The 27,943-nt window shown below is 44.5% G+C and overlaps 1 pseudogene; it reads left to right on the forward strand.

Moving 5' to 3' along the window:
- LOC120848859 lies at positions 1-27,943 on the forward strand (annotated as a pseudogene).

Here is a 27,943-nt window from a genome sequence, read left to right on the forward strand (position 1 = left end):
ATGTGTAAACATGACAGGAAAAATGTGTATTCGAGGTAAGTTGTGTAAATGCGTCTAGTAGTAAAAAATCAGCGACAGAACGTACCTAGTTGCACTTACATTGAATACGTATTTTACAACCACCATTTACACATTAAAAATTCGTCTGTACGTTACCAGTGAAACAAATAAAAAATAAAAGAAAAATCCATTTAGTGCACTTTTTTATTTTTTTTTTTTTTTTTTTTTCAATTAGGAATTGAGGCTTAAAGTTAGATGTGTAAATTCGACCAGTAAAAGACGTATTCGAGGTAAGTTTCTATTTGATAAGTTGAGGTCTTGATTTTAACGGGTGATTTTAGTGTCGAAAACAGGGTGTAAGATAGACAGGTGGAGAAACGAGAGCCAAATGAGCGACCGGATTATGTACCCCTCAGTTTTCTCTTTTTCTGTGGCGCCATCTATGTGGAGCACCGCGAACTCTCACTTCAGGTGGGCGACCGGTGGCGACCGGCTAAACTGACGGACATGGTTCCTCGTGGATTTTCGATAGAGGGCTGTCGTGCTCTCGGTTTATTTTGCGCACTCTCTCATAAAGTTCCATGCAAAATCAGATTCCAATTTTTTTCCTCTCGCCGCAGCGCCATCTGTCGCAAATCGGGAGTAACCGCAGGCAGACGAGTACACAATCCGGTCACGGCGCTGCGGTAGGCTTCTATGGGCCGTTTCCCCACCTGCCTATCATACACCCTGGTCAAAACTTTATTTTGAAATACTCAGAATAGCCTGCGCTTTACAGGAAAGACAGAAAAATGAGGCAAATCAAAACCAATAAGTTAGCTTAAAAACTAAAAAAATGAGCATTTAAGAGCAATGATATAATATTACTGTAATAGTTAACTTTTAGAACCAAGTGTACACTTTTATGGGTAGTATTTAGTCGTGTAAATAATTTTTACGCCAACCCGAATTTAGATACTTCCATATCCAATCCAAGCCAAAGTCATAGCCCGGTTTATGCACGTGTTGGCACTTACGCGTTTGTTTTTGGCTGGGAAAGTTCTTTGTGCAAGTTACCTTAAACCTTTCGCTATGTTTGCGATAATGCCGGTTTCTCTAAGGCCCGTGTCCCACTAGAGCAACAGACAGAGGAAAAGAGAGCGACAAGCCTCAAACACATGCAGCATGCTCGCAATGGTACCTTTGGCAGGCGTTTAGTCGTTCGGTGCTCCTGAAGTAAACACGAACGATTGCAAGCCTGATAAAGCCACCCTCGCGTGCATGATGCTCGTGTTTGAGCATAGCCTCCTTTATTCTACAAAGCCTCTCAAATCGCGAACGACTCCGGTTTGAGGCTTGTCGTTGGCTTTTGTTTCTGTATATCACTCTAGTGGGACACGGGCATAATAGAGAATTTCGCTCTAAACTGTACTTCAGACATACCTCCGAAAGTTGTTAGTGCGTATTGGTGCCTCAGTGATGGAGAAAAAGAAGGATATTACGATACAAACGTCGTAATCCTTGGAGGTAAGAAATCGTCTTTTCTAACTAATAATTTTTTTTTTGTTTTGCTTTGTTGCCTGGTCATTTAGAGCCTTGTGCGCCATCAGAATAATGCTCTTTTCATTCCGGAACTATAAGACCGTAAGATCGAGATGTTCCCTGTCAGTTCCTTGCCGAGGAAGCAGCCTGGTACTTAGCTGTGTGGAAGTTGTGCAAATGAACACCTATAAACTATGAACCTATGTTCAGGCCGCGACCGACTTTCAGGCGCCGTAGAGCGCTGGCGAAATCGCCCCTCTACAGCGCTGTAAAAAATCGGAATAATCTCGGGCTTGCTAAGCCTATGATACAACTTGGCTTGATTGAGAACGTTCGAAAGCCAGGTGGCTGACCTAAACTTCTTTGTTCCTATCCGTTCTGTGGATATTATAAGCCCATACTTTTAAGAATGTGTCTACAGTGCCGTCCGACGGCACTCCACTCGCGCCTAAAGTGCCTTCCGAAAGAGATTCGAACGACGCGTGTATCACTGGGGAGCTCCTTAACACCCCCCCCCCCCCCCCTGCGTTCACGCCGCTTCACAGCGACAGTATGCGGCTACTAGTTATAAAACCATTAATACACTTGGCCCCGTCGCACACGCCGTCCATCATGTATCTCCGGAAAGGAAGTCCTATTTTTTTTCCAGCAAACTTTTGTCGAGAACATTCGTTTATTTTCAGTGTAAATCGTAAAAAAAAATAATAATAATAATAAAAAGAATGTTGCGGAAAAAAAAGACAGAAAAATCTTACCACTAAGCTACGCTACCGCTTCGAAAATTCCGTTTTGACAATGCGCTTTACACGACACTTTCGGACAGCACTTGAACGTGTGAGTGGAGTACCGTCGGACGGCACTTGAAGGCTCTGCAAGAGTGCCGTCGGACGGTACTCTAGACACTACATATTTCTTTTTAATTCCAATGAGCCATTACTTTAAATTTGATTGACCAGCTGCTTATTGGTGGTTGGTCTTTGCCTTGCGTCGATGCCTCAAAGATATTTCTTTTTGGATCGCAGATTGAAGAGAGACTCTGATTACGGTACTCAGCAAAAAGACCCGGATGGTGGTTCCGAAAATATTTGAAGACAAGGGAAGCAAGGTATGTTATTTGATAGTTTTTGTTATTATTGTACAGTATCTTATATCATATTCAGTAATGTTACCATAAGCCGCGTTTACATGAATGCGACTTAGTCGCATCGAATCCAGTTGTCGCATTCAATACGGTCATTTAAACGGCTTAATGCGCTAGGGAAGCGCATCGCATTCAAGTCGCTAGACAGAGGTGGATCGAGACGGCGAATACGCATTCACTCAATCCATGTAACAGCAGGTTGCATAGCATTCTGGAATGGGGAGAATTATGGGAAGGCGCTCGTTGGGGGAGCGAGTGTACAGCTGAGAACATAGCGGCGGGCAACCTTGGCGGCGGTCGAGAGCGGTTCAGTGTGGTCACCCGCAGTTTCTCCCGAGAAGAAACGCGAGCTCTTATTGTCAAACTAAATGAGCGGAATATGAGCGGCACGGAGAGGGCGGCCTCCGTCCAAGCCTTGCGATATACGACTTGCGCGTCCGAGGGAGTGTGTAGAGGCTTTGGTGCAAGCACGAACAACGCCGAGCGCTCCGAGCACTGACTGCAAGGTAGCGCAGAACGAGCAGCTTTTACTTCGGTGCCGTTCCTGGCTGCGCCGAAGTCTTTCGGCCCCGGGGTCCGGTTGCGGTTGGCAAGGTTTGGTGAGACGAAGCGCGGTGGCGTCCTGAGGGCGGTTGGAAACTATTTTACTCGCCAGGCCGTGTGCACGCACATTACCTAAACACGCCCAATACTAAACCGAAACTTTCTATACCGGAAACCGACGCGGAAACGGAGTAACGTCTTTCAACATCCGCCATGAGCGGTAGCTGTCAGGCGGGCTAAGTGGACCGCTGGGCCCTATGGGCGTCTCCGCCTCTTTAGGTTTACTATATTACTCTATGATATCTCCCCACCGCTAGCCAACCCGATGCCAGGCCGCGACATTGCGGAACGCACGTTCTTTGTCAAGCAGATCAATTGAGGCCACGCTGACACATGCTGCCCTGCCCTTCTTAATCTCATCCGCCTCGACTATCTCCCTCACAGTTGTTTCCCTGTGCCTCGTCAAAATCTTGCACTCGGAAAACAACGGCACACACTTGCAGCTTTGACTATGATCAGACAGATGACCGTCCCGATAATTTCCTGTTCCCTTAGCCTATCATTAACACACCTACCGGTCTGACCTATATACTTGTTTTCGCATGATAAGGAGATCTCATACACTACTTCCTCCGCACATTCAACGAAGGGTTCCCTGTGTTTCACCGCACACCCAGAAGGAGCCTTGCGAAAAGCATCTGTCATCCTCATAATCCACTAAATTTGTTTGGTGCGGAAAGCATGACTTTTATGTTCGATCTATTGGCCACTTTTTTCAGGCCTTGCGCCGTTTTATGAATATACGGTATCACCGCGACTTTTGTTAATCTCTGAGAACCATTGGGCGAGTGCAATCTTCACTACGCAATCTTTTTAATACGATCTCTTCAACTGACACCACTACATTCTTCGGGAAGCCAGCTGTCAACAACCGCCTTTACTGCGTTCCCAGGCCTTCAGACATCACATGGTGGCATGATTTTTTGAAGGCGTTCAATACGCACATATTGGCAATACTTTTTACCAGTTTCGAATGAGCTGAATTTTAAGGCAAGAGGGGTTATCGGGCTCTAAGGTGCTACATCCAACACACATGTCGTTCAGAGAAGGTAAGTAGGATATCAAGGAACTGCAACACACCATCTACCGGTAGTTCCTTGGTTAGTATAAGGGGGTGTAAAACGTTTTTAAAAACCGTAAAGACGTCATCCACTCTCGACTGGAATTCTGCAGGCCCATGGTTGAACAGAACTAAAAAATCATTCACAAATCTAAAAACTTTGATTTCATTAAAATCGTTGAATTCATTAAAGTGTTCAAAAAGAAGTTTGTCCTGATGGGCTAAATATATGTTACTGAGGATGACTGGATGTTACTGGGGGTTACAAGGGCTATACATGAGCCAATGCATAGCCCTTGTTTTTGCATATAGACCCCGTCATTCCATTCCACAAAAGTCGATTTAAGATAAAACGAGAGCATTTCAATAAAACTCTCTTCCGCCATGCCGATTTTATTCTGGAAGGTCACTGTGCCAAAGCGATCGATACAACGTTCCAAGGATATGAGTAACTTGTCGTGCGGCAAATAATAATATAAATCTTTAATGTCAAATGAACAGGCTGAAAATCCTTTGTGTGAGTTATCTTTCAAAAAAATCTAAAATATCGTCAAAATTTCTTACAAAAAATGGATCGTTAAGGCCCAAAACTTCCAATTTGTCCTAGAGAAAAATCGCGACCGGCTTCTGCCATGAGCCTATCTCTGATAATATGACCCTCAAGGGACATTGTTCTTTGTGGGTCTTGGCGCTAAACATAATCTGCAAGCATCCATCTTTACTCTTATTGATGCTCTGAGCTAGCTGAAGGTTCAACATTTTGCATCGTCTCACTGCCTCTAATCTCAGCTTTTTTAGAGACACATCATCTCGGCGATTAAACACTGATGAGATCACCTCTAAGCTTTGCTACCAAATTCCGCTTCCGTTAAAATTACGAATCCTCCTTCCTTGTCAGCTGGAAGGAGATAAATCCGGTGTTCTTTTAAAAACGACACAACTTTTTTAACATGATTTTGAGACACCGCTGATTTGTTTCGAACAATCACGTCCACTCCCTCCGAAATACACCTTTCTATCTCGCCTTCTGAAGCAAATCTCGAAACTTTACGAACAAGTCCTATAAGTTCTGGTGGACTCAACTTTGGTTAAATGGCGAATTTTGGCCCAAAATCGAGAACTCGTCTTACATCATCCGGGACTGGCACTTGAATCACAGATTGGACATTCCCGCTGGCCACCTAAATGGATGACCTCTTTACTGTTTTTAAAAACGTCTTGCACCGCCTTATACTAACCTTGAACGCCCTCAAAAAGTCATGCCACCATGTGATGCCAGAAGGTCTGGGCACGAAGTATAGGCGGTTGTTGGCAGATGGCTTCCCGAAAAATGTAGTGGCGTCAGTTGCAGAGCTTGTAATAAAAAGATTGCGTAGTGAAGATTGCCCTCGCCCAACGGTTCTCAGCTATAAACAAAAGGTCGCGGTGATACCGTTCATTCACAAAACGGCGCATGGCCTGAAAAAAGTGGCCAATAGATTAACGTAAAAGTAGTGTTTTCCGCACCAAACAAACTTAGTAGATTATGAGGATGACAGATCCTTTTCGTAAGGCTCCTTCTCGGTGTGCGGTGAAACACAGGGAACCCTTTGTTGAATGTGCGGAAAAAGTAGTGCATCAGGTCCCCTTATAACGCGGAAACAAGTATATAGGTCATACCAGTAGGTGTGTTAATGATACGCTAAGGGAACACAAACTTATGTAGGAACGTATTGGGAAGGTCATCTGTCTGATCATTGTCAAAGCTGCTAGTGTGTGCCGTTGTTTTCCGAGTGCAAGATTTTGGCGGGGCACAAGGAAAAAACTGTGAGGGAGATAGTCGAGGCGGATGAGATTAAGAAGGGCGGGGCAGCATTTGTCAGCGTGGCCTCAATTGATCTACATGACAAAGAACGTGCTTTCCTCAATGACGCGGCCTGGCATCGGGTTGGCTAGTGATGGGCGATATCAGAAACTCGGATGTATGTAAGTGTCGTTTCATGTAATAAAGTCAGTTGTTAGTAGCACACTATGGTGTGTGATTCTCTTCTTTTTGTCCTTGTTTTTGAGCGCTAAAATGTATTCCAAGTTCCAAAACCAACTAGCACAACATTCTACTCTACTTCAAGGAGTACTGCACCAGCTGTCCGGGGGGGTTCTTTGACACTGTGGAGCCGCATGGTTTCGCCCGTGAAGAAGAAATGGAGGGCCAACTAGTGGAAGCTGGATGTTCATGTAAGATTGATTACAATGCTGGGAACATAGTGCTCACCATCTTTTGTCTAATTCGAACTATTTGCCTTATATGGGTAGTAATAAATAGTTGAGGTTTGCGAATACTAACATTTTGACTGTGAACTGAGCAGAATATTTTCAAATACGATTATTTTATGTTTACTGTGACCTCCACACCTCCGATACTGGCTTTATTAAGATTTATATATGTACGGGTCTTTAAAGATCTTTTAAAGTGTTTACGTGGCAGAATGCCATTGGCTTTCTCTGACATTGCTGCCAACCTGAGCGTGAACCGGCTGCTTAATCACCGTGCCGCCACTTCGTGAAGTGGCGAAATCCACGAGACTAGCGTGTATGCAGAAGGCATGCACCAATGTTGGCATCGTCTGCTACTCTGTTACCTCAAGCATGATCGCCCCTGCCCCGTCATCCGGTCTGCGCTCTCTCCACTCTGAATCGGGGATAAGAGGGGTGCGTCACCTCGCGCTGTTCGCATTTTTTCTCCCTTGATATGGCTTGCCGCTTTTAAAAATTGAAAATAAAAAAGGGCGTGAAAGTGTGTTTCGTGATGAAATCACGCTACATCAGAAATGAAAGAAACCTTCCACCTGCACTTTACGAATCTCCCACGCTGCATAGCTGGTGTTGGTCGGTCAGCTTGGGCCTTCCAGGGTTGCTGAGTAATGTGTTAATACCTAACATTGACCGAATGTTTTTGATAACCCGAATTTAGCGCATGACATTCACCAATAAATTATTCATGAAATGAGATTTTTTTTCTTTCAGCAAGCAGCGTAATTTTATGAAATTACAATAAACAAGAAACCTGTTTTGCGTGATCCAGCAAAACTCGCTTCCACGCCGTTTTCTTAACTTTTAGTTATTTCTTTGCACATACAAGAAACTGACCGGCGATTACTGGTAAGGGGACAGAGCTGATAACAGGAGTAGCGCTTAAGTTTCGTTAGAAAACAGCCTCGCAGACGTTCTCCACAGTGGCCTCTGCACACGTGCCTACTTGTTGATAATACCACTTCATACCGTGATACTTCGCTGATGTAGCGGCAGGTTGGAGGTCGCGTTATATTGTTAAAAATCTGGAGGTTGTACATTTTTTCTGCACCCCATCCGCCTTTGCTTAAATTTTATTGCTGGAGCCACCCCTTTTGCAGTCTTTTCATGGGTGGCCTGACTGACACGGCCTTAGAGCTGCAGACATAACTATTGAACTTCAAAGAGCTGTTAAAAAAGGGGGGGGGGGGAGGGGAGAGACTTTGAACAGCGCCTTATAGCAAGGCCGTAGTGCTGAAATTCATTGTGTCACCAAGAAAGGCCACCACATGGCATGGATTGAATACGAGTGCTGTGTCAGTGTTTGCCTGGGGCTCGCAACTAATCAGCGCGAGCCCGACTAGATAGTCTGGTTCCTCTCTTTAAATCGCTTTTTCTTTTTAGCTAGGTAATTATATTATTATTCTATAAATTTATATAATTGTGTAAATACTCCCCAGAGTTTTTTTCACATTTTTTGTTATCACAGATGATCCTGACAAATTTATTATAGGTATTTCAATCGATCATTGATGCAAATATTCCCGATTGTAAAATTTGGGAGTAACGACGCCATTGAGCTACTCATCATCGGTACTGCATGACCACTATTAGCTTCTGCAGTGCAAAGGTAAGCTCAGATAGAAGTGTTACTTAAGTAATGTATGTTGTGTTTTGATAATTTATAGTACTTTATAGCCTTCCTCCTACATTTGCATGTCTTTTTCTAGCTGTACTGACATTTGCCTGCTGTGAAATTACCCGGTGGTTATTGCAGATGCTGCACCACCTCAGGCTGGCGCACGGTCCAAGACTGTCGCAATGGCTGCGACGTTTCTGGCTTGCGCACGGCCTGGGATTGTTTCAGAGACTGGGCAAGCACGAGCTGGTGCTCAACCAGAGTTAGTCGCAGCGGCTGCACCGCTACCAGCTGGTCCTCGTCCTGAGCACATCGCAAAGGCAAGGCTCCAACCTGGTGGAGCACAGCCTGAGGAACTTCTGGATGTTGCACGGCGCCCAAGCAGCACAGAGTTGGCCAATCATTGTCCAATGGCTGGCAACGGTCCTTGGCCAAGTGGCCAGACAGTGGCCGGACACTGGCCGGTGACTGGCTTTTATCTGGCCATGGGCCAATGGCCACTGGCCATCAGCCATCGGCCAAGCATTGGCCAATGAATGGCCACTCTCTGGCCACTGGCCAAAAGACAATCGCCAGACATTGGCCATTGCTTGGCCGAAATCCTTGCTGCTTGGGGGCGGGCGGTGCACTGCTACGGCCACTGGAAATAGCCCCAGGTGCTGCAGCACAGCAGAAGCAAGTCCCTTCTGACTGTCCTCATGAGCTGGCGGAAGTTGGTGGCATGGTAAATAGAAAGAAACGAATCATTGCTACACTGCTTTCTTGATTTCTTGTATATTCCAAATGTACTGGACCCTGCCAATCTCTGCAAGTTTCTTTTAGAATGCTAGGGCAAATTTAATAAAACTTTGTTTATATGTCTTTTTGATGGGGTACCGTAAAAAACCCTATTATTCGGGAAGACAAAATATCCAATAATGCTCAGCAGGGCTACAGATGAGGTAGGAAGCAAGTCTAACATGACAATTTAATTTGAATAGAAGTTTACGATTGTGGGGAATTTAGACAGCATTAGAGACGGCTTATGATCGCTACCCGGCGTTTACTGCATATGGTCAACAACACGTTTCTTATCAAGCAGGTGCAGCATCGAACCGGAGGTTGTGATTGCTACTTTGTGCTTAGATCAAATCTTCAACAAGAAGAACAGTCTAGAGCACTCGCGGCCCGTCCTCACTTTCTGTGCAGCTGTGGATATTGACAAACATTTTTAAAGTATCGAGGGCCATGATCCCATCTGCAAACGTGAGCTTTGCGTGATCACTGGTTTTTTGTCTATGTCCTCTTTGCTTTCAACTTCTTTAGTCATAGTGAGATCGGCGATGATGTCCAACATGCTTTTGCAGTTCTGGGCTAACGACATTCTCATTAATTGACGCAGAATTATGAGTGTCGTGGGCTCCCATTCGTGTTGTAGCGTCGTCTAGATCTTGCACATTAAAAGGTTCGTCGGAGGTAAATCCTGCGCACCTTCGGCATTCTACTTCATTACTGCTCAGCCTTGTTCTGTATGTTGTAGCCGTACATTGGGTAGTGCACTACTTTGTCACCTTGCACGAAAAGCGCCATCTTGGAGTACAAAATAAAACTACACTTACAGAACTAAGTCAGAAAGCGTAACTAAACGGTATGGCGGGCCTGTGCATATATTTGGCTCATTTGTCAACGTTTTACACTGTTAACCCTTTCATGGTCGTGTTTGTTTCCAAAGGATGTGCCCTAGTGGTCGGGTTCTTCCCCAATGCTAACGCATAAAAAGCATACTAGCTTATTGCTGGAGGCAATAACCTTTAATAATTAATTCATGGCTGGTACTAACTTCAAAGCTGTTATAAAACACTTTCTTCTTGTGTCTTACTTAGAGTCGAATGTACTTTCCAAACATTTCTTGATTGGGCGGTTAGCTCTTATCCTGTCATGTCCCAGAGGAGTCAGAAGTATGAATTGGAAGAACTGCCGCTTTAATCGACACTAGTACCCAAGTAGCCAAGGCATGCGGGACGCGCGATCGAGTCATTTGTGCTCAGGTGTGGTGTTTGCAAGCCTAGCCTATAGCATGGTGATGTCAACATTCTGAAATATAATCTACCAACGTGCAAACGTAACTAAACATGACAACCATTAGTTAAAGTATACACATGCTAACTGGGACTTCAAAATACCACCTTACTTCCTGACACATCTATAGAAGACTCGCATAAACAGGTAGATCCCTTATCGCTTCTTTCTTGTATCACATACACCTTGACTTTCTCATGCAATAGTTGCTTTCTGTAGTCTAAATATATGGCCATTTACACGAACACAGTTTGCTAGCACAATCACGGCAATGCGCCGGCAAGCCTAAGGACCGGCATCCTTTGTAGGAACTGTCATGGTCTTTTAATCAATTATTCAAGTATTGTCCCGTCTGCCCAATTTACACTAGCCTGTCTGTAAAAGGGATATCATAAACTTATAATTAAGGCTCAACGAACCATCTTTGTGCCATGTATCGTAGCACAACCACTGCATCTGGATTGTTTTTATTTTATTGAATGTGCGCGTTGTCAAAGCTGAGAAAAATCTGGCTCAGCCTATTGAGACGTTGTCTGCCCCCTTTTCATTCTACTTAACGATTTTCTGTTTTTCAAACCACAGTCTCGGGTTTTCAATCATCATGTATAGCTCAGCTTGTTACGGCTCTAAAATGCAATGTCTACCCAGTATCGTTATGCAGCTCATTTGAACCCGCGCGGAAGACTGTGAAAATAAAAGTGGGAGCCACGCCTTCGTGCACTCTTCATCAGCTTTTTCTGAGTGCATTCTTGCAAACCTACGTTGACATGTATGTATAATTTCTCACCGCCCAGCAACTGGCACTTTAAGGAGCTTAGGTTTCCTGCTGTCAGTGGCACGTCAAGAACGGTGTATAAGCTCGAGAGGAGGAAGCTCGGATGGGACAGGAGGAACCTTTCCTTCACACCAAGTTTCTGCCTGCTTCTTCCTTCAGCTCGTACACTTTCTTGACCTGTCATTTCCCATAAGTCTGAAAATAGGCACTGAAAGATTTTCTTTTGTAGTGTCGATGAGACAACTGCAATATCGGTTTCCACAAGCAATCAGTTTCTGGCGAGCAATTTACTCAAGATTTGTTTCTGGTAGAAAAGTATTAACCTGTGGATGTTTTGCTTTTGTAGTACTAGCACATTATTCGAGCCCATATAACACGTACAAAAGAGACGTACAAAAGAGACTTTCTGCTTCTTGGACACCTTTTACTGGATGATGGTGTATCTCTGGAATGTTTTTGTTTTTTTCGACATTTATTTGTAGACACCTTTTGTTTTACAAAGAGCCAACACTTCTTTGTTTTCCTTTAACTTCTTTCAGGCGCACCTGAGGAATGGAGTATTCATAACCAAGAGGCGGATGGACATTTCCCTAAAGATGGCTAAAACTGAATCAAAGTTTATTGCCTGGATTGCCCGCAGTCTGTGGGAGCCGGAGGAACTCTTGGACAGGAGTGTCAAGGGGCTGCCCTGCCGGCGCTTGGTGAAGGATGGGGCCACAGCCAAGAAAGAGCTGACCCGTATAAAGTTTGATGCCATAGTAGGTGAGTGGCTTAAAACAAATCCTGGTACAAACTTGAACTATGTAAAAGGCATGCTTACATTTATTGCAGTGCATTAAGAGTGTTCTTTCAGTTGGATCGGGAAGTTTGTACAGTGAAACAAAATAAAGCAATAATGCATTCTAACAGGCGGGGAAGTGCTGCAAAAGAAAGTGATCACTTTTGCTTGCTTGCCGGTGTGCAACAACTTTAGGCGAGTCCTGCCTCGCTGTCGCACTTTGAAGAACGCTATGGGATTGTTGGGAAAGTAATGTACCGGGAGCAGAGACATGGACAGGCTCAAAGCTGGTGATTGGCTTTCGGGAAACGCTTGCAGGCTACAAAAGCTGCGTGCACCTGCTATTTAAAAGGCGCTAACAGGCAAAGATCACAGGCTTTTTTGAAAGAAATAAATCTGTCGTTTTCTCGAGAGTTCAGGGCTTATTTCCGTTTTATGCCCAAGTGGTGTGGGTTGCTTTTGATGATTGATTTTATAAATGCACGGCTGACATTTCCAGTGTGTGTAGACTGTTCCTACAGGACCACGGTACTTTCTTGCAGGGTTGAGCAGAAATACCCAAAAATGTATTTGGAAATACAAATACTGGGATACATTAAAATAGTAGCTAAAATACTGATACTGAAATACGTATGTAAAAGTGTATCGTGATACGTATGGGAAATACATTTTAAATAGGGGCAACAACTCTTTGGAAATACAAATACAAGAATACATTTTAGGGAAAACAGAAATACAAATACAGAAATACTGATACAGCAATATATTTTTCAAAATTGTTTGAGACGCCAAATGAGATGAAGCTTGAAGTTGGAGGTGGAAGTTTTTGATCCCGATATTTCTTTCTCGTAAGCTTGGCACTTTGCTCTGAAGTTAGTGGTTTCAGACGACGAGAAGTCTTCAATGGGCTCAAAAGAAAGGTTCCATCAAGGACTGACCGCGGTCCCTTCCCTGACATCCTGTCTGTCTGACGAGGAATGCGAAAAGGCTTCGACCTCTAAATAAATTCTATGTCACCCTGAACTTCATCAAAACGTCACAATGCCACTGTCCAAAAAGAACGCCACTGCCCTATTGAAAAATTCACCAGACCGGTTTGGTGTGTCCTAGTGTTTTCTGACGTAAACATCAGACCGGCCTGGTGTGTTCTGGTGCGCACATCAGACCAGCCTAACGTGTTCTGTTGTCCCCACCAGAACACGTTAGGCTGGTTTGGTGTGCCCATCACATCATCCTAGTGTGGTCTGATCTGACGTGCACATCAAAACACACCAGGCTGGTCTGCTGTGCACAACACAGCACACCAGAATGGCTTGATGTGCACACTATGCCACACCAGACTGGTCTAATGTCCACACCAAGGCACACTAAACTGGCCTGACATGCACACCAGGGTGCCTCTGGTGAGCATACATTACGGATATATGTATGGTGTTGAATGAAAACATGTTTTCTTGTAAAATTAAATAAGATGTACAGAGCTCAAACACCACATTTGATTTTATAAGGTGCTTAATTGAAGGGGCGATGCAGCGATTCACTTCAAATAATATGTACTTTGCGTAAGCATGTTGGCACAGTGTAACAAACGTTTACCTATATGCAATAGCCTGATGGAAAGAATACAGGTTTGTCTCGTCAACAATCGTCAGCAGCTTGTCATCAATGAAAACTTGAAAATATTTCAGTCGGCATTTGACATCATCAGAGGCTATAAACATGGGTTCCGCAGGCTCCAGAAAACACCGGTCTTCTTTTCCCCAGTCAAAAACCTGCGGCGGTGACTTGTGCTTCTTTCTTGACGTTGACAGAAGTAGACAGGCGGGCGTTCTGCCTTCAGTTTCGTTATCGCTTGGAAGTTCTCTTGTTAGGCCTTTCGTTGGAAAGTTCTCCTCGTCACTGTCACTCACTTCACTATCACCAGGTCCCGCATCAGACACTGTTCCACTTTCTGGAATCAAAACCACACAGGGACGATCGCGACACCGTGTCTGGTAGAAAGATCCCGATGGAATTTTCTTCGGGCAGCAGTAGAATACGAAGCCTAAAAGGAAAGAGCACCACGTCAAATTCTACCAGAAAACAGGGATGTACTAAACCACGCCAAACAGGAAGCTTTCTCCCGACAATTACAGCCGATTCCTCGTGCACAGGTATGTAAAATTCAGAGTGAACGCCCGCCCCTAAAGTAAACTACTGAAACACTGCCAAATCTAATCACGTAACGGAACACCACAGAAATCGCAGAGCTACTATGCGACTCCTCTCTTAAGACAGTTTCACATGCAACGACTGTGCGGAAAAAAAAAATCGGTGCGACAGCCTACGCAGCGAGTGCGATCGCAATGTTTGGTTTCACATGCACCAACAACCGCGCGATTTCTGTCGGAGCGGCTGGCGCTTCGGGCACGGACGCGACGCGTTTCACTTTGTCTAAAATACAACAAAAACGTCTTAATAAGCATACATGTTTTAGGAATGCAATATGTAACCAGAAATTTATAATAACGAAGCATTAAATCAGAAACTTTTATGTGCCTCCATTTATTTGCGCAGATGAAAGCTGGCTAATGAACGGCTGATTGACGAGAAAGCGATCGCACCGGCTCTGCGGCAAAATACCAGCTTGGTGGAAACCAGTTGCAGAGCCGCTGCGACAATGCGACTGCGATTTTCATCGCACATATACTAGAAATCGCACCGATTTCGGGCCAGAATCAGAGCATGTGAAAGAGCCTTCGCATATCTACTATGTACTTTTTTTTCCTCGACCTTCATACGTTTTAGGGTAAAATACGTCAGCGCTATGGAATCCAGAACTTGTAAAAATTCAAAATTAGCATATTTCAGAGCAAAGTACTGCTTACCTTTGTAAAAGCAGGTCGCAGTGCGTAGCACGGCGTGGACGATACGCATCTTGGGCGCCGCCATGCACATTGCAGCCGACGGAGCGACGGAGTATTTGGAAACCCCTCGCGGCGAAAAGTCGAGACCGCGAAACCGAAACCAGACAATGTATTTCCTAAGATACGTTAAACATTTTGCATGAGTATTGCTTTGTGTCCCAAAAACACTATTTTTATATCGAATGTGTCCTAAAAATACACAAACATTTTTTAAAGTACCTAAAATGGTTAATAAAAATAAAAACGAAAGGAAACCTTTAGTGTTGCTAGAAGTGCTAGCAATCATCGGCGGCGTCTGTGCACACTGGGCAATTTGCCCCGCCAGCGAGCTGCTGAGCGCGAAGGAAAAAACGGTCGTGGGAGAAAAGGTAAGGATTAAGGATATTTCTTTGTTTCTTTTTGTGCTTGCTGCATTACCATGTGGGGATTTCGCATTATTAGGTCTGCTGAGACACTTGTAGCTTTATTTTCAGTGAACGATTCGAGTCTGAATGTATAGCTTTACAGAAGAAAAATTTCCGGGCGGCTATCAGTGCGAAAGTCTTTGTTACCCAGTATTGCTAGCCGGCAAGCATATTCTAGAGTTGTCATTTGGGCACCAGTTTGAGTTCTTCACCACTTGTGGGGTCTCTCTGTAATAATCGCCGCGCGATCGGCATGTGCTTCGCTCGTCTCCCAGGGAGTGACACAATACAACGAGAAGATTGCGAATCGGTTTACTATACTTTCCAGTTGTCCGTCTTCGAGAGCCGGCACTGCGGCCCGCCGAGCCGGGTTGTCGCCCGTCATTCAGAGCTCGCAGTCGCTGTCCGTGTCCAGGCCTGCGGATCGTCCTCCCCACGCCAGCGCTGCGTAAGCAAGCTGTTCCGGGCTATCACAGCCCGAGTCTCGCTGCGGAACCACTCCGGGATCGTCATGGCCTAGGTCGGTGTGGCCAGGGCTCGCTGTTTCCGCCGGTCCTGATCTGAACCTCGCTGGCGGAACGCTCCAGGAGTCGCCATGAGCCAGACCAGCCAGAACGGCTCCATCGTTCCTGCGCAGCCCCAGCCTGGTGCGGCACGCTCTTCCTGTTTCCTCGCGCTCGCCCCCGGCTAGAAAATGTGAGTAATTAGAAACATACTCTGCATGCTAGAGAACAGTATGCGCGTTACAATGGCTGTACCGTGATATGCAAGCCTGGTGTGAAAAGGTGACAGGCAACAAAGTGCACATGTGAGAAGGATATTTACGCTTCACTTGAGCTTTTTCTAAGGAAAAACTTACGCATCCTGTTTTCTGCATGCCGTCACATTTGTTACCAGATTCAGCGTTAAATTTTGTTGCCGAAACAAACAAAGCTTTATGTGCTGCGAAAATTTACTATTTGAGAACTCGCAGGTTTGGAAGGTTTTGGTTACGACCGTGCGTGTGCCGAACGGCTATGCGCACATACAACTACGATTGCCGGGACGGGCCTCTTGCTTCTTGAAGGCCTGATCGCCTGATTGTGGACGTCACAGCGAAGCAACAATCGGCCCAATCGTTCCTATTGTATTTCCCTATGTGGTGTCTATAGTCTGTTGCAACCTAAGAACGAAGGGCGAGGGTAAGACGGGCCGGGGAGGAGGAAGCAGGCGGAACGCTAAAGAGAGAAGGAGGTTTTCCCCTCTCTTTTCCAGCGTTCCGTCTGCTTCCTCCTTCCCGACCCGTCTTACCCTCGCCCTTCGTTCTTAGGTTGCAACGGACTATAGTGACTCGTAGAACAACTTGTATAAATTGTTATTCTGCTGAGTAGTCTGCAAAACAAGTTCGTCAGACCACTTTCCAAGCCTGCACATCTATTTTCGTTCACTTCAACAGCAACATTTACTGTAGAATTTACTTACCTGATGCATCACACTGCAGTGATCCCCTTCTGTGGCCGTGTCACTTCCGAAGATCTCGAGGGGAAGCGGTATAGTTTTACGCTTGAGTAGCCTTCGTGACTGTGACAGTCTTTCACGCAGCAGTAGCGACATTTATTTTTTGGGGGAACCCTATCGAACCCCAGCGCGTTCTATAGGAGTAGGCAAGATGCTACAGAAACCCGCTGGGTTCATGGAGACGTGAAGCCGGGACTTACTTTTAAGAAGAACGGTTCCCAAAAAGGCTGATGCCGATCCAAAATGCCACATTCACACTTGGTATCTTAATGCACCCGCCTGCAGTCCTTGCGATCCGGGCTATCCTGGCCTACCCAGTCTTTTATTTTGCAGCCGCTAGATGGCGCAATACGTAGTGACAAATTGCATTGCGGGTTAATATTTGGGTCACTTAAAGTGAGGGGAGTGGGTGGAGTGGAATGGGGGGGAGAGATTTGTATTATCGAGATTCTGCTGAGTCGTTGCCCAAGACGCCTCCGACTGTACGTTGCAAATCTTAATTTGTTTTTCATCTGTATAAAAGCAGATATTAATTTACTGACAGGATGACAGTGCTGGTGGGCCCAAATCTAATTATGTATTTGCAACCTGAACTGCTGATAATGTAGTTGCAGGTAGTGACAATTTCAATTTAGTGGAGCAAGTCAATTGATTGTTCAGGAGAGGCTCTGCCCAGTACTGTTATTCACATGCTTAAGGCCCTTCTACCGTTAAGAAAATAGTGTTTCGCCCTCTTTGCACACAAGAGCAGAGGGATCAAAAGTCGCTTTTTTAGGGGCAGGACAACACTGTCATACTACTATAGCCAGACTTTTAACTCAACAAATGGTTGATGACAGAACAGGAAGACATCATTTCATGACTTCTTTGTGCAGCGTAGCATGATACAGTCATTGCTTACCTGACAGGCGAGTAGTTGTAATAACGAGAGTTGGTAAGGTTGCCAGTATCCCACATGAATAAATACTATCTTAAAGGCGTGATTTCAAAAGGTAGTGTTCATTTATTTAGTGCACAAAGCAGCCTGGCTGTGGCAACATCATAAGCAACAATACCACCTTAATGGTAGTGACCGCAGCCCTTGTGTCACCTTACTAAAAGTACCGCAAGAAAGAGCTGACATTACCTCTACAGGTTTGCATCGTAATGAATCAAGTTAAAGCGATTTGCTAATGTTCTGAAAATCCTAAAACAAGTGAAAGTGATTTACTGGTGGAGTGAAATTACGAAACATTTTGAGGGCATGCATTGCTGAAATCTCACCCTATTAGCAACTGTAGCATACATTTTGTTTGGGAATACGCATGGTTCCTGCTATTACTACAACAAAGAAATGGGGTTCAATGTTTTGACTAACATAGCTCCTGAGCATAGGGCTAGATTGACGTTGTGAAGGAATATTGTGCTTTATTTATACTGCCTTGCACGTCATTTTGAATATGTTGTGCGGCTATCTTTTTCTTTATTACAGCTACAGTATGTCCTAGCGTATAAACAAATCAAGACATTGATGTTACTCGTCGCTCTAACCTTTAATTTGGTATCCTAGGTGCTGCAGTGGCTGCTCCACCTGGTGAGGCCGTGGCCTCCTCTTGGCCACCTCTCTTTGCTGTCCAAGATGGTGAGGTACGTATCTGGGCCTACAACACATTTTGTTTATTGTTTTCACTTCATTGACTTGTTCAGGAGAACAGACTAATGGCAGAAAAAACAAGGACGCAAACAGTCAGGCACACAAAAAGGCAAACACAGGTACTGACTTAAAGGTGCACTAAAGATGTTTCTCAGATTGTCTCTTCTTGGTGATAACTCATTCGACAGGCTCTAAGCATCCTAAATATCCCAAAAATTATGCTCGTTCCATTCCTATTTTTCTTCTAAAAATAAAAATAAAAGAACATACTTAAGTCTTGCCATAGGACGAGCAGGTGAACTATCTTTGAAAAAGTGTACATGCGGATGACAGTGACATCAATGCTATCTGATAGCCGTGTCCCACAAATTACAGTTTAGCAGTGCCAATAATACCTTTCCAGGGGTTAGTAAGCTAGCCCGCTTCACTAGTATAGACTAGCAAAGAAGACAGAGTATGGATGGATGGTAAGGGCTATATTCTTTGTAATGGGCGGCTGCTTGTGCCACCTAGCCTTACATTTGGTCATCCCTTATTTTTTTTTAAATTGTATAAATTTTGTTCTAACACAACCCCACGTCCCTTTTTAAAGTGATTATATTGCTTATTTATATCATTTTGTTTATCCTTCCCTAGATCTTTTCCACAAATCTTCCAATCTCCTCTTAGTTACCGCAATTCTTTCTCTATCCATTTGTCTATCCATGTCCGGAAAACCCAGTGCCCCCTCCAAATCCGTAGTTATCTGCTCAAGAGGTTGGGACGAAGCCCCGTGCGCCTTAAAATTACATGTTCTATAGTTTCCCTTTCGCGGTTACATACGTCGCACAGAGCGTCCACTTCCTGGAATTTAGCCCTTTACATTCTCGTTCGTAGCACCCCCGTTCTAACTTCAAACAACAAAGAGCTCCCCACTGAATTATCATACAGCTGTTCCTTCTTTATTTTTTTGTTTTTATGCCCTGTACATTGTTAAAGCTGATTTCCCCTGCATTCTCTCTTCCCACAATTTCCTTTCTATTTCCTTTACTCCCTTTTCTTCTGATATGCTCTGATCGGCTCCATTTCGTTGAATGTACTTAAATATCAGCTTGCGGGTTCGGTTTGTCCACTTAGTGTTTAGACTTTTTATATATAGCTACTTGTACACTTTCCTTGCCCACCGTGTCTCCTCAATTTCACCTAGTCTTATTTCAAATTTAACTTTACTTATCGCCTCTCTACTCGAAAGATGCCCAACCCATGTCCCCCTCTACTCCCTCATTTGTAGTATTCCCATGTGCCCCCAAGGCCAACCCCCCCACACTCCTTTGCTGTATCTCTAAACCTGCCTGGATTTCTGACCTCATACACAATACCGTATTCCCAAATCACAGTCCTGGCACCATGACTCCCTTCCTTTCACCCCTAACGACTTCACATCTATTATAGTTCCATAGTGCCCTGTGTTTCATGACAGCTGAATCTCGTTTCCCCTTTTTTATTACAATATCTTCATGGTCTTTTAGGCACTGTCTTCCTTCACTTAACCGTATTCCCAGATATTTGTACTTTTCTATGTGTTCTATCAATGTGTCCTCTATCTCAAGAGGTTCCCCCTTCTCGTCTTTACAACCGACTGCGATTATACCCGACTTGTCCATACTAAATTTTAGTCTTAAATTGTCCCCTTCTCTGCTGCAAATCCTGATGAGTTCCCGTATTGTGTCACGACTTTCTGATACTAGTTCAATGTCGTCTGATACATTAACCGTGGCAATATTTGATTTACTTTATGTCCTTCCTTCACGTTAGCCAGATCAAAACCAAGGTTGCACTGTTCTAACTTTTTCCCATCTCACTGTCTGAGATATCTTTTTATTGCTGCTGGTCTTGTAGTTTCGGCTTCCCATGTTATAATCACCCCTATTTTCCGTATAAACCTATTCTAGAAACTTAACCATGGTTCCCTCTAGCCCATATCCCTTCAATTGGTTCCAGAGTTTTTCCTGATTCACATTGTCATATGCCCCTTTGATGTTTAAAAATGCTACCCATAATGGCCTTTGACTTGTCATTGCTATCTCTATGCACTGAGTGATTTTGAATAAATTTTCATCCAGTCGTCTACCTTTCCTGAAACCATTTTGAAGCTCCCCCAGAATCTGTTTTCTCTTTGCCCATTCTTCCATTCTTCTTTTTACAATTTGCATAGCTAGTCTGTATATTTCTGAAGTTACTGTGATTGGTCGGTATGATTTGACACTGTCTTTTTTTCTCTTGCCCTTATATAATAATCTCATCCTGCTCAATTTCCAGTCCACTGGGTACCTCCCTCCCATAAGTATCTGGTCAATCACCTGCCTTAGTTTCAATTTGCTTGTTTTGCCTAGAACTTTTATCAATCTCATTGGTATGCCGTCTGGACCTGTTTCAGTGCCAGCTAGAACCTTAATTTCCTTCTACTTTTTTCCCATTCCTCTGTGGTCCTTTCCCTTCCTCACTATGATCCTCCGCATGTGTTGTGTAGACGCTACCATTCCCTACGACCTGATTTGATTCTAACTCCGAAAATACTGCTTCAATTGTATGTCTAATGTATTCTTCTGCCTCATCCCCTTCTACCTTTGTCCCTTCCTGTGTTGTTAGTGCCTGCTGGTACGCCTTGGTCATTTTTCCCTGTGCACTGATCTGTTCCCAGAATCTTTTTGCCGCATTCCTATCCTTTCGGCTTATCTCTATCATCTACTGAACCCCTGCTCTCCCAATTTTGGCCTGTATTAATGCTAATGTCTCCTGCTTTCTTTCCTGAAATTCCTCCCATTTTGTCGCTACTTCGGCTAGTGTGGCCCCCTTTTTCTTTGCCCATCTGTGTTCTTTAGATACCGCTTGGCGTCTCGATATTGCTGCCTTAACCTCTTTATCCCACCAGCTTTTGGGCTTGCGTTTTAGTTTTCTTCATCCTTGTTTGATTCAATATTTCTCTCTCTTTTGAAAACACTTAGTCTTCATATGTCCATTCTCTTTCCGGTTGCTTGGATACAATGTTCTTGATCTGCTTAGATGCCTCTTGTAACTGTTTAACATTTAAGTTATTCCTACCCTCTTGTTTTTGATTTTGCATTTCTGGTTTTATTGTGCCAAATCTGATTTTGATTCTCTTATGGTCGCTCCCCAGACCTTAGACCTACATACCTCCTAATCTCTTGTATATTTTACGCGACATTAAACAGTAGTCAATACTCGAGTGCGAGTTCTTTCTTTCCCATGCTATTTTTCCATCACATTTCACCTGAGCGTTAACCCATTAAAATTAACCCATTAACCTTTGCAGAACGCCTCTAACATCCTCCCTGTTGTATCTGTATGTCCGTCAAAGTCTTCCAAATATGCATTCACGTCCCCCAAGATAATTATTTCCTTGCTAGTGCCAATTTCCCTAACGTCTCCTGATATACATGTCAAGTGTTCTGCATTTTCCTCCCCTGCATCACTTCCTGTTTTTAGATAAACAAAACCCAGGATTGTGTCCAAACGCCGAATATTGCCTTTGACCCACATGTGTTCCCTGCAGCCCTCTCGTTCCCTTCCCCATTCCTGAACCTTAACTAACACCCCTAATCCCCCTCCCTTGTGTTCCTCATTGGCCCGGTTGCATCCCATCCAATGATATCCCGGTATGCACGGTAGTGAAATATTCCACACATGATTGTAAGTTTTGGACTTGTGGGATGTTAGAGCACATAGGTTCAGTTAGGAACATAAATAGGCCATCCTGGAATACTAGAGAGTGCGCCTTTAATTTATTTCATTTTTTATATATATCTACAGTTCAGCATTTCAGTGAAACAAAGCAGGAACATGATTGCAGACGAAAGTGGAGAGTCCATTTGTGTTGCCTGTATTTCTCCACTTTTTGTGCATTTTCTTGACAGTGTTACTCACTGCAGATTCATCTTGGACCTGGCATCAAAATACGAGAGGCAGCATTTACACATGCTGTGGAAAAGGCTGCCACTCCTGGCCGCTCTCTCAGAATGGTCAGCCGATCACTGTGGGAGCCTGCGGAGCTCTTCGACAAGGGTGTGTCAGGGCAAGCCTGCAGGCCTCTCCTCTAGGAGGGTGTGGTGGGAAAACAGCCCCTACCACACCAGGTGGGTATATCTGATCAACCTGGAAGGGCACAGCACCTGTTGTAACTGCTGTGCTTAGCTCTGAACAAAAAAAAAAATTGGGTTATGGGATATTTATACAGCGTGTAGTTGGTCTGCCATTAAAGTTGCGACGAGTCACACGCTGTAGATGAGCAGCGTGTGACTCGTCGCAACTTTAATGGCAGACATAATGTTTGTATAGTGTGAGTTATGATTTACTATGATTTGGGGTTTTTATGAACCTATTGTTGATTTTGCCTTGTGCAGCACACATGTACAGTGAGAGGCACTAGGAGGTCAGACAAGGTGAATGTGGACAGAGCAGGAGAAATGCCACTTGGGGTGCAGCGCTTTCTTTGCTCACTAGGAGCGAGGCCACGATGTTCGATCTGCAGTCAAACCTGATATTATCGAACCCGGTTAATTTAAGAACACATGGTAAGGTAAAATTGAAAAAAAAAAATTATTTTAGTTTTTTTTGCAATTTGAAAAGTTTAGTTCTTTCTGCACATTTTCCATTGTCCCAGTGTTTTTGGAAAGCTATGTTTCGTGCTGAAAATCACTTCTTCCGAAAGCAAGTAGCAGGTGACTACGCCTCCTTTTGGGATACACTCCCTGTTTATCGATGAATTCTCCAACAAAACAAAATCAACACAAGACCTAAAAGCTTGTCCAGTAACAGATAATCTAAAAAAATTGTTTTGCAACTATTGGATAGCTTTTTTTCAACCAAGACAATCACGAGACGCTGTGCACGTTTTTCCCAGGTGTGTAGCGTGTGTACATTCAAGTGTTTGTGTTTTCATAACGACAAAATGGCGCCATTGAATGCTGTTCCTTTATTGAATGGTTGCAGCATTGCACAAGCCAATGTTTTGAAGTTTTGTGGATGGAACCCTGTTTGGAAAGCCATCAAGTGGCTGAGGGAAGTTGACGTCACTCTAATATACTTTACGGACCAAGCGACATGGCAGGTCACAAAAGAGGCCCGGCAAGCAAGGCGATAAGCCTAAAGGTGAAGATATGACTTTAGCAATGCCTTTCAAGCTGGCGGCTATTGAAAAAATGACTGTAAGGCTGTTGGTGCCAATAGAAATTCGTTATTCACCAGTTTTTTTACTTTAAACTCAATTATCTCAAAACTGTTTTTTAGTACATAGGTACCATTTTTTCCTTAGCCTGACATTATAGAGGGTTGATTTTTTTATTTCTACCACATACATGGGTGTTCAAAAATACTGAACTAAAATTAAAAATGTGCACCTAGCAGTTTTTGAGTTACAAAGTTTTTATTAGATGAAAAAAAACTAAAATTTCAGTACTAGAATAAAAAAAATATAAAAAAACCTTATTTTAGATTGGTTAAAATAATTCTAGTTCAGTGGATAAAACACAATATTTCGAACAAAATGATATATGCATGACAGAAATACTCCTAATAGTCACCGAAAAAACTGTTCCTCAACATGGCCTCAAATGCATGGGGAGTATAGGACTTACCTTGTGCCCTTAAACTATTTGTTTAACTGGTAGCTGCAATAAAAATGACTGGTAGCTGCAATAAAAATGCATAGCGAAAAATGCAATTACATCGAAAGAAAATTGCAGCGTCTCCCCATGGACCGATCTGCCAAGAGTGCTGTTTAGCTCTGCAAACTGGCTTCCCCCCTTTTTGAGAATCATCCTTGGGGGGAGCCAGCTTGCAGAGAAAGCTGGCTTTTTTTTCTTTTGAGCAGCCGCGTCGGCCGCCCAGGAGTAAAAAAAAAAAGTCTTGTGGGGGGAGAGGGTGAGCCAGTAAACGAAGAAGCGGCCACTATATAACTGCAGTCGGCGTCCCTCATGATGTACAGATGCCCCTTCGAGCGTGAACAACTTTTCTAAATGTGGCGTGCTTGTTCATTGTCAAATTCATTAAAACTTCTATAGAGAATTGCCCGCTATATCAAAGTGGTAGACGGATTTTTGAGAGTTTGATATAGTCAGGTTTGACTGTATTATGTTGCCCACATGTAGGCGAAATCAGATAGAACGTGGGAGGGCGGGCCGAGTGATAAATTGACTGATTATCAGGCTCGACACGACATAACCTCTTGTTTAGTGTTGTAGTTTTGATTTTATTATTTTAAGGCTTTTAGAGCGCAGCTCTTAGGGGCCCGTTTCCGGCTTGAGCGGCGTCGGCGTCGCCGTCGCCGTCGCCGTCGGCGTAACCGCGCGCTGCATCATGGGAAATGTCCCATAATGCACCGCGCGAGCCCCCCACCGGGGTCACGTGACTTCGTGGGGGGCACGTGACCCCCCCCGAGGTCACGTGACCCCCCGAAGTCACGTGACTCCCCTGAGGTCACCTGACCCCCTCCTCGAGGTCACGTGACTCCAATGAGGTCACGTGACCCCCTCCTCGAGGTCACGTGACCCCCCGAGGTCACGTGACTCCCGATAACGTCATCGACACTGATGACGTCACCGGCATCCACATCGTCATCGTCATCATCACTGATGACGTCATCATCAGTGATGATGACGATACGGATGCCGGTGACGTCATCAGTGATGATGACGATGCGGATGCCGGTGACGTCATCAGTGATGATGACGATGACGATGTGGATACCGGTGACGTCATCAGTGATGATGACGATGACGATGTGGATGCCGGTGACGTCATCAGTGATGATGACGATGACGATGTGGATGTCGGTGACGTTACCGACATCCGCATCGTCATCGTCATCACCACTGATGACGTCATCAGTGACGTCACTGATGTCGTCACCGGCATCCGCATCGTCATCGTCATCATCACTGATGACGTCGTCAGCGACATCACTGATGACGTCACCGACATTCGCATCGTCATCGTCATCATCACTGGTGAAGTCATCAGTGACGTCACTAATGACGTCATCGGTACCCGCATCGTCATCGTCACTGATGACATCATCAGTGACGTCAGTGATGACATCATCGGCATTGGGGGTCACGTGACCCCCAAGGTCACGTGACCCCCCAAGGTCACGTGACCCCCCAAGGTCACGTGACCCCCCCCCCCCGGGTTAGTCTAACCCCCCCCCAGCGCCCTTTCCTACTCCTCCTCAAGAGCTGCGCTCTAATTCGGCGTTACAGGGAGTTGTAAGCGGCTTTCACTTTTTTTATAAATAACTGCTCGTGTATTTCTTTTTATGCGCTGCAGGTTTTATCACGCAATACCGACTTGCCGAAGCCATTATCTTAGCCATCCAGATGTGCTGGCAAAAGTGGCATGGAAGAAAAGAGCCATGGACAGCCCAGTCTGCAGGAGAATGTTTGCGAGTGGTGCATGTTGGGAAAAAAATAAAATAGTACGTTCCATTCTCTTTGTCTTTGTAGTTTTGTTTCATGGCAGAATGAGCGCCCAAACCTTCGAAAAAATGGTATTCTTTGTGCACACTTTGCTAGCTGTTGTCATCAGCACTCCTTTCTGCATCTAATTATATTGTGCACGCATGACCAGGTCACCCCAGAAGACACTAGGTCGGCGGGATTACATCAAAACACGTCAAGACACTAGAACACGTCAAGACACTAGAACACGTCAGGACACTAGAACACGTCAAGACTCTAGAACACGTCAGGACACTAGAACACACCAGGACACCAGAACACGCCAAGACCCGTGTCTGAATTTCCGCTCTGATGTAAACGTCAAAAACACATCAGACCCGGGCTGGTGGATTTTTCAATAGGGTGTCAACATTAGTCACATGACGTCACGGTGGAATGAACTAATATTCTTGATCTGTAGGTGTGGGCTTGAACAGGAAACTTTACCACGCTGCTGTATGAAAGGGCAATACGTACTTCCGTTGTAGGATACCTCGTTGAGGATCGTGCAGGCAGTATCATTTGGAATTTACGAGAATAGTGGACCACCTGAAGCATTCTGGAACACATGTTATCTTCTGTTACGGTTGAAAAAACCATAGGGTGGTATCCCTGCTGTGAAGGTCCTTTCTGCCGTTCCTCCGCCACCGACGCAAGGATTGCAATCCTCAAGTTTCGCCTAGCATCATCTAAACAGAGATTTCGTGGATTGCGACCTGATACTGCCATCACAGGTGCGAGCTCTCCGAGAAACAGCGCGCTCGAGACAAGTCGCAGGTGTACGAAGTCTGGATCGGTACCGCGAGGCCACGTCTGACCTCCGTCCTGGGTTTCGGATCACCAGAGCACCGGGTAACCTTCACGTCGGCTGGTGACGTACCCTTGAGCCGTGTAATATTACGGGCGCAGCCGCAGACGCTTTCGAATATGTGTTGAACTTCACTGCGTGAGTCATCCTACTATTTCAAGTCAACCACCACCAGGCTCGAGCTGCGACGGACTGTGACTCAGCTTTGCCGGTTGGGTGTGCTGTGTACGCTAAGGCAAAAGAGACGGTTAGCAGCGGGCATTGGATGCCAGCAAACAATGACTCAAGGAATCCCTACCTAAGGACCTGCTGCAGGAGGTGCTCTGACTTCGCTCCTGGCACACCACCTGGTTCGAATACCCGACTACGCAAGACTTCTCAGAAGAGAGAAGAGGGCGCATAGAAAATAGTTTGAAGAATTGGAAGGAACCTTGCTGAGCATGGTAACAATGCCCCAGCATCTCCTTAACAAGAGTGCCCTAAAAAAAATTGCGCTCGGATTTGTCTGTATTTTTTTTCGTGGGGGGGAGGGGGGAGTATTTCTCAAGAAATGTAGCTAAATAACATATCACCCTGATTGTATTGCGATACACAGAAACATACCAAATGTATTTCGATACAGGAATACAGATACTGGTGAAAAAAATGTATTTCGATACAGGAATACAGATACTGGTGAAACAAATGTATCCCAATACAGAAATACAGATACAAAATGTATTTCTGAAATACTATCGCGATACTTGCCAACCCTGGTTTCTTGAAGCCGCGACATTAAACTTTGGAGTTATCAGATCGAAACACCCAAAAACGAAGTTCCAGATTTAATTGAATAGTTTTCAGCTCCCCGGGACTTTATCACATCCGAGATTTAACTGTAATAGGTTTGAGTTCAGAACTTTTGTCATACTGTATTTAGTTATTGCATGCTTTCACGATAAATTGTAAACAGTGCTGGTGCTTCTCAAGTAATTAGTGTTCAGACGAGTAAAGTAGAATGCAGTGGTATTCATCTAGGAATAATTGGCTCGCTATTATCATTGATATTAGCGAGATAATCTTATGTTTAGGGAATGTGACAATTGAATTTTGAATAAACAGCAAGTACTGTGTTTTCCTTAATCAGTTTCATGTTAACTGCTATTTATATATGAAAGTACAAAATTTAAGTTTGACGTTCGGTTGTTGTTTCTTTTTTTTTTCAGTTGCACTGGGTCAACGGATCAACACACTCCACATGGGGGAGTTGACGAGGACAGAAAGATTAAAAGAAATGCGGACGAAGTTGTCTAACTACCTGTGTTACAGAACCGTGCTGATGAGAAGCCAGCTGCTCGAAGGGCAAAGGAGAAGAACTGA

This window comes from Ixodes scapularis, unplaced genomic scaffold (genome assembly GCF_016920785.2).
Source record: "Ixodes scapularis isolate PalLabHiFi unplaced genomic scaffold, ASM1692078v2 PGA_scaffold0__279_contigs__length_252992795, whole genome shotgun sequence".
In the NCBI taxonomy this organism is placed as follows: domain Eukaryota; kingdom Metazoa; phylum Arthropoda; class Arachnida; order Ixodida; family Ixodidae; genus Ixodes; species Ixodes scapularis.